Raw genomic sequence first — 5,000 nt, forward strand, 5'->3', positions numbered from 1 at the left:
TGCATGAAGGACACGATCATCATGTTTAAAGAGGGTATTTGTCACGTTCACTGTCGCTTACGGCCATACCACTCTGAACACGCCCGATCTCGTCCGATCTCGGAAGCTAAGCAGGGTCGGGCCTGGTTAGTACTTGGATGGGAGACCGCCTGGGAATACCAGGTGCTGTAAGCATTTTCACATCTCTTTGCAATCAGCAGAGGACGCTCCTGCTTCAATAACCTCTTACTCTGCAGCTCTCTGCACTTTTGGGGACAGCACACATCACAATGTAAACACACTTTTGCATTAAAATCGAACAAAGTTGACATGTTGAGAGGCAAACAAACAAGCAAACAAGCAAACAGTGAAAAGGAAAGGCTCCTGCACTTGACATAAACACATAGCTTTGTGCATGAAGGACACGATCATCATGTTTAAAGAGGGTATTTGTCACGTTCACTGTCGCTTACGGCCATACCACTCTGAACACGCCCGATCTCGTCCGATCTCGGAAGCTAAGCAGGGTCGGGCCTGGTTAGTACTTGGATGGGAGACCGCCTGGGAATACCAGGTGCTGTAAGCATTTTCACATCTCTTTGCAATCAGCAGAGGACGCTGCTGCTCCTGCTTCAATAACCTCTTACTCTGCAGCTCTCTGCACTTTTGGGGACAGCACACATCACAATGTAAACACACTTTTGCATTAAAATCGAACAAAGTTGACATGTTGAGAGGCAAACAAACAAGCAAACAAGCAAACAAGCAAACAGTGAAAAGGAAAGGCTCCTGCACTTGACATAAACACATAGCTTTGTGCATGAAGGACACGATCATCATGTTTAAAGAGGGTATTTGTCACGTTCACTGTCGCTTACGGCCATACCACTCTGAACACGCCCGATCTCGTCCGATCTCGGAAGCTAAGCAGGGTCGGGCCTGGTTAGTACTTGGATGGGAGACCGCCTGGGAATACCAGGTGCTGTAAGCATTTTCACATCTCTTTGCAATCAGCAGAGGACGCTGCTGCTCCTGCTTCAATAACCTCTTACTCTGCAGCTCTCTGCACTTTTGGGGACAGCACACATCACAATGTAAACACACTTTTGCATTAAAATCGAACAAAGTTGACATGTTGAGAGGCAAACAAACAAGCAAACAAGCAAACAGTGAAAAGGAAAGGCTCCTGCACTTGACATAAACACATAGCTTTGTGCATGAAGGACACGATCATCATGTTTAAAGAGGGTATTTGTCACGTTCACTGTCGCTTACGGCCATACCACTCTGAACACGCCCGATCTCGTCCGATCTCGGAAGCTAAGCAGGGTCGGGCCTGGTTAGTACTTGGATGGGAGACCGCCTGGGAATACCAGGTGCTGTAAGCATTTTCACATCTCTTTGCAATCAGCAGAGGACGCTGCTGCTCCTGCTTCAATAACCTCTTACTCTGCAGCTCTCTGCACTTTTGGGGACAGCACACATCACAATGTAAACACACTTTTGCATTAAAATCGAACAAAGTTGACATGTTGAGAGGCAAACAAACAAGCAAACAAGCAAACAGTGAAAAGGAAAGGCTCCTGCACTTGACATAAACACATAGCTTTGTGCATGAAGGACACGATCATCATGTTTAAAGAGGGTATTTGTCACGTTCACTGTCGCTTACGGCCATACCACTCTGAACACGCCCGATCTCGTCCGATCTCGGAAGCTAAGCAGGGTCGGGCCTGGTTAGTACTTGGATGGGAGACCGCCTGGGAATACCAGGTGCTGTAAGCATTTTCACATCTCTTTGCAATCAGCAGAGGACGCTGCTGCTCCTGCTTCAATAACCTCTTACTCTGCAGCTCTCTGCACTTTTGGGGACAGCACACATCACAATGTAAACACACTTTTGCATTAAAATCGAACAAAGTTGACATGTTGAGAGGCAAACAAACAAGCAAACAAGCAAACAGTGAAAAGGAAAGGCTCCTGCACTTGACATAAACACATAGCTTTGTGCATGAAGGACACGATCATCATGTTTAAAGAGGGTATTTGTCACGTTCACTGTCGCTTACGGCCATACGGCCATACCACTCTGAACACGCCCGATCTCGTCCGATCTCGGAAGCTAAGCAGGGTCGGGCCTGGTTAGTACTTGGATGGGAGACCGCCTGGGAATACCAGGTGCTGTAAGCATTTTCACATCTCTTTGCAATCAGCAGAGGACGCTCCTGCTTCAATAACCTCTTACTCTGCAGCTCTCTGCACTTTTGGGGACAGCACACATCACAATGTAAACACACTTTTGCATTAAAATCGAACAAAGTTGACATGTTGAGAGGCAAACAAACAAGCAAACAAGCAAACAGTGAAAAGGAAAGGCTCCTGCACTTGACATAAACACATAGCTTTGTGCATGAAGGACACGATCATCATGTTTAAAGAGGGTATTTGTCACGTTCACTGTCGCTTACGGCCATACCACTCTGAACACGCCCGATCTCGTCCGATCTCGGAAGCTAAGCAGGGTCGGGCCTGGTTAGTACTTGGATGGGAGACCGCCTGGGAATACCAGGTGCTGTAAGCATTTTCACATCTCTTTGCAATCAGCAGAGGACGCTGCTGCTCCTGCTTCAATAACCTCTTACTCTGCAGCTCTCTGCACTTTTGGGGACAGCACACATCACAATGTAAACACACTTTTGCATTAAAATCGAACAAAGTTGACATGTTGAGAGGCAAACAAACAAGCAAACAAGCAAACAGTGAAAAGGAAAGGCTCCTGCACTTGACATAAACACATAGCTTTGTGCATGAAGGACACGATCATCATGTTTAAAGAGGGTATTTGTCACGTTCACTGTCGCTTACGGCCATACCACTCTGAACACGCCCGATCTCGTCCGATCTCGGAAGCTAAGCAGGGTCGGGCCTGGTTAGTACTTGGATGGGAGACCGCCTGGGAATACCAGGTGCTGTAAGCATTTTCACATCTCTTTGCAATCAGCAGAGGACGCTCCTGCTTCAATAACCTCATACTCTGCAGCTCTCTGCACTTTTGGGGACAGCACACATCACAATGTAAACACACTTTTGCATTAAAATCGAACAAAGTTGACATGTTGAGAGGCAAGCAAACAAACAAGCAAACAAGCAAACAGTGAAAAGGAAAGGCTCCTGCACTTGACATAAACACATAGCTTTGTGCATGAAGGACACGATCATCATGTTTAAAGAGGGTATTTGTCACGTTCACTGTCGCTTACGGCCATACCACTCTGAACACGCCCGATCTCGTCCGATCTCGGAAGCTAAGCAGGGTCGGGCCTGGTTAGTACTTGGATGGGAGACCGCCTGGGAATACCAGGTGCTGTAAGCATTTTCACATCTCTTTGCAATCAGCAGAGGACGCTGCTGCTCTGCTTCAATAACCTCTTACTCTGCAGCTCTCTGCACTTTTGGGGACAGCACACATCACAATGTAAACACACTTTTGCATTAAAATCGAACAAAGTTGACATGTTGAGAGGCAAACAAACAAGCAAACAAGCAAACAGTGAAAAGGAAAGGCTCCTGCACTTGACATAAACACATAGCTTTGTGCATGAAGGACACGATCATCATGTTTAAAGAGGGTATTTGTCACGTTCACTGTCGCTTACGGCCATACCACTCTGAACACGCCCGATCTCGTCCGATCTCGGAAGCTAAGCAGGGTCGGGCCTGGTTAGTACTTGGATGGGAGACCGCCTGGGAATACCAGGTGCTGTAAGCATTTTCACATCTCTTTGCAATCAGCAGAGGACGCTGCTGCTCCTGCTTCAATAACCTCTTACTCTGCAGCTCTCTGCACTTTTGGGGACAGCACACATCACAATGTAAACACACTTTTGCATTAAAATCGAACAAAGTTGACATGTTGAGAGGCAAACAAACAAGCAAACAAGCAAACAAGCAAACAGTGAAAAGGAAAGGCTCCTGCACTTGACATAAACACATAGCTTTGTGCATGAAGGACACGATCATCATGTTTAAAGAGGGTATTTGTCACGTTCACTGTCGCTTACGGCCATACCACTCTGAACACGCCCGATCTCGTCCGATCTCGGAAGCTAAGCAGGGTCGGGCCTGGTTAGTACTTGGATGGGAGACCGCCTGGGAATACCAGGTGCTGTAAGCATTTTCACATCTCTTTGCAATCAGCAGAGGACGCTCCTGCTCCTGCTTCAATAACCTCTTACTCTGCAGCTCTCTGCACTTTTGGGGACAGCACACATCACAATGTAAACACACTTTTGCATTAAAATCGAACAAAGTTGACATGTTGAGAGGCAAACAAACAAGCAAACAAGCAAACAAGCAAACAGTGAAAAGGAAAGGCTCCTGCACTTGACATAAACACATAGCTTTGTGCATGAAGGACACGATCATCATGTTTAAAGAGGGTATTTGTCACGTTCACTGTCGCTTACGGCCATACCACTCTGAACACGCCCGATCTCGTCCGATCTCGGAAGCTAAGCAGGGTCGGGCCTGGTTAGTACTTGGATGGGAGACCGCCTGGGAATACCAGGTGCTGTAAGCATTTTCACATCTCTTTGCAATCAGCAGAGGACGCTCCTGCTCCTGCTTCAATAACCTCTTACTCTGCAGCTCTCTGCACTTTTGGGGACAGCACACATCACAATGTAAACACACTTTTGCATTAAAATCGAACAAAGTTGACATGTTGAGAGGCAAACAAACAAGCAAACAAGCAAACAGTGAAAAGGAAAGGCTCCTGCACTTGACATAAACACATAGCTTTGTGCATGAAGGACACGATCATCATGTTTAAAGAGGGTATTTGTCACGTTCACTGTCGCTTACGGCCATACCACTCTGAACACGCCCGATCTCGTCCGATCTCGGAAGCTAAGCAGGGTCGGGCCTGGTTAGTACTTGGATGGGAGACCGCCTGGGAATACCAGGTGCTGTAAGCATTTTCACATCTCTTTGCAATCAGCAGAGGACGCTGCTGCTCCTGC

The 5,000-nt window shown here is 47.0% G+C and overlaps 13 non-coding genes across 13 annotated transcripts; all 13 read left to right on the plus strand.

Annotated features, from left to right (window-relative positions):
* Positions 1-55: 55 nt before the first annotated feature.
* On the plus strand, positions 56-174 carry LOC130168702 (5S ribosomal RNA). The gene has a single exon (XR_008827672.1). It is a non-coding gene; the product is annotated as a 5S ribosomal RNA (ribosomal RNA).
* Positions 175-446: 272 nt separating this feature from the next.
* Positions 447-565, plus strand: LOC130168713 (5S ribosomal RNA). The gene has a single exon (XR_008827673.1). It is a non-coding gene; the product is annotated as a 5S ribosomal RNA (ribosomal RNA).
* Positions 566-851: 286 nt separating this feature from the next.
* LOC130168725 (5S ribosomal RNA) lies at positions 852-970 on the plus strand. Its single transcript, XR_008827674.1, has one exon. It is a non-coding gene; the product is annotated as a 5S ribosomal RNA (ribosomal RNA).
* Positions 971-1,248: 278 nt separating this feature from the next.
* Positions 1,249-1,367, plus strand: LOC130168736 (5S ribosomal RNA). Its single transcript, XR_008827675.1, has one exon. It is a non-coding gene; the product is annotated as a 5S ribosomal RNA (ribosomal RNA).
* A 278-nt stretch (positions 1,368-1,645) lies between these two features.
* LOC130168747 (5S ribosomal RNA) lies at positions 1,646-1,764 on the plus strand. The gene has a single exon (XR_008827676.1). It is a non-coding gene; the product is annotated as a 5S ribosomal RNA (ribosomal RNA).
* Positions 1,765-2,050: 286 nt separating this feature from the next.
* Positions 2,051-2,169, plus strand: LOC130168576 (5S ribosomal RNA). Its single transcript, XR_008827593.1, has one exon. It is a non-coding gene; the product is annotated as a 5S ribosomal RNA (ribosomal RNA).
* Positions 2,170-2,441: 272 nt separating this feature from the next.
* Positions 2,442-2,560, plus strand: LOC130168749 (5S ribosomal RNA). The gene has a single exon (XR_008827678.1). It is a non-coding gene; the product is annotated as a 5S ribosomal RNA (ribosomal RNA).
* A 278-nt stretch (positions 2,561-2,838) lies between these two features.
* Positions 2,839-2,957, plus strand: LOC130168761 (5S ribosomal RNA). Its single transcript, XR_008827688.1, has one exon. It is a non-coding gene; the product is annotated as a 5S ribosomal RNA (ribosomal RNA).
* A 276-nt stretch (positions 2,958-3,233) lies between these two features.
* LOC130168772 (5S ribosomal RNA) lies at positions 3,234-3,352 on the plus strand. Its single transcript, XR_008827699.1, has one exon. It is a non-coding gene; the product is annotated as a 5S ribosomal RNA (ribosomal RNA).
* Positions 3,353-3,629: 277 nt separating this feature from the next.
* Positions 3,630-3,748, plus strand: LOC130168784 (5S ribosomal RNA). Its single transcript, XR_008827710.1, has one exon. It is a non-coding gene; the product is annotated as a 5S ribosomal RNA (ribosomal RNA).
* Positions 3,749-4,034: 286 nt separating this feature from the next.
* LOC130168795 (5S ribosomal RNA) lies at positions 4,035-4,153 on the plus strand. The gene has a single exon (XR_008827721.1). It is a non-coding gene; the product is annotated as a 5S ribosomal RNA (ribosomal RNA).
* Positions 4,154-4,439: 286 nt separating this feature from the next.
* LOC130168806 (5S ribosomal RNA) lies at positions 4,440-4,558 on the plus strand. Its single transcript, XR_008827732.1, has one exon. It is a non-coding gene; the product is annotated as a 5S ribosomal RNA (ribosomal RNA).
* A 278-nt stretch (positions 4,559-4,836) lies between these two features.
* LOC130168817 (5S ribosomal RNA) lies at positions 4,837-4,955 on the plus strand. The gene has a single exon (XR_008827743.1). It is a non-coding gene; the product is annotated as a 5S ribosomal RNA (ribosomal RNA).
* Positions 4,956-5,000: the final 45 nt, after the last annotated feature.

The sequence above is a fragment of the Seriola aureovittata genome, chromosome 4 (assembly GCF_021018895.1).
Source record: "Seriola aureovittata isolate HTS-2021-v1 ecotype China chromosome 4, ASM2101889v1, whole genome shotgun sequence".
NCBI lineage: Eukaryota > Metazoa > Chordata > Actinopteri > Carangiformes > Carangidae > Seriola > Seriola aureovittata.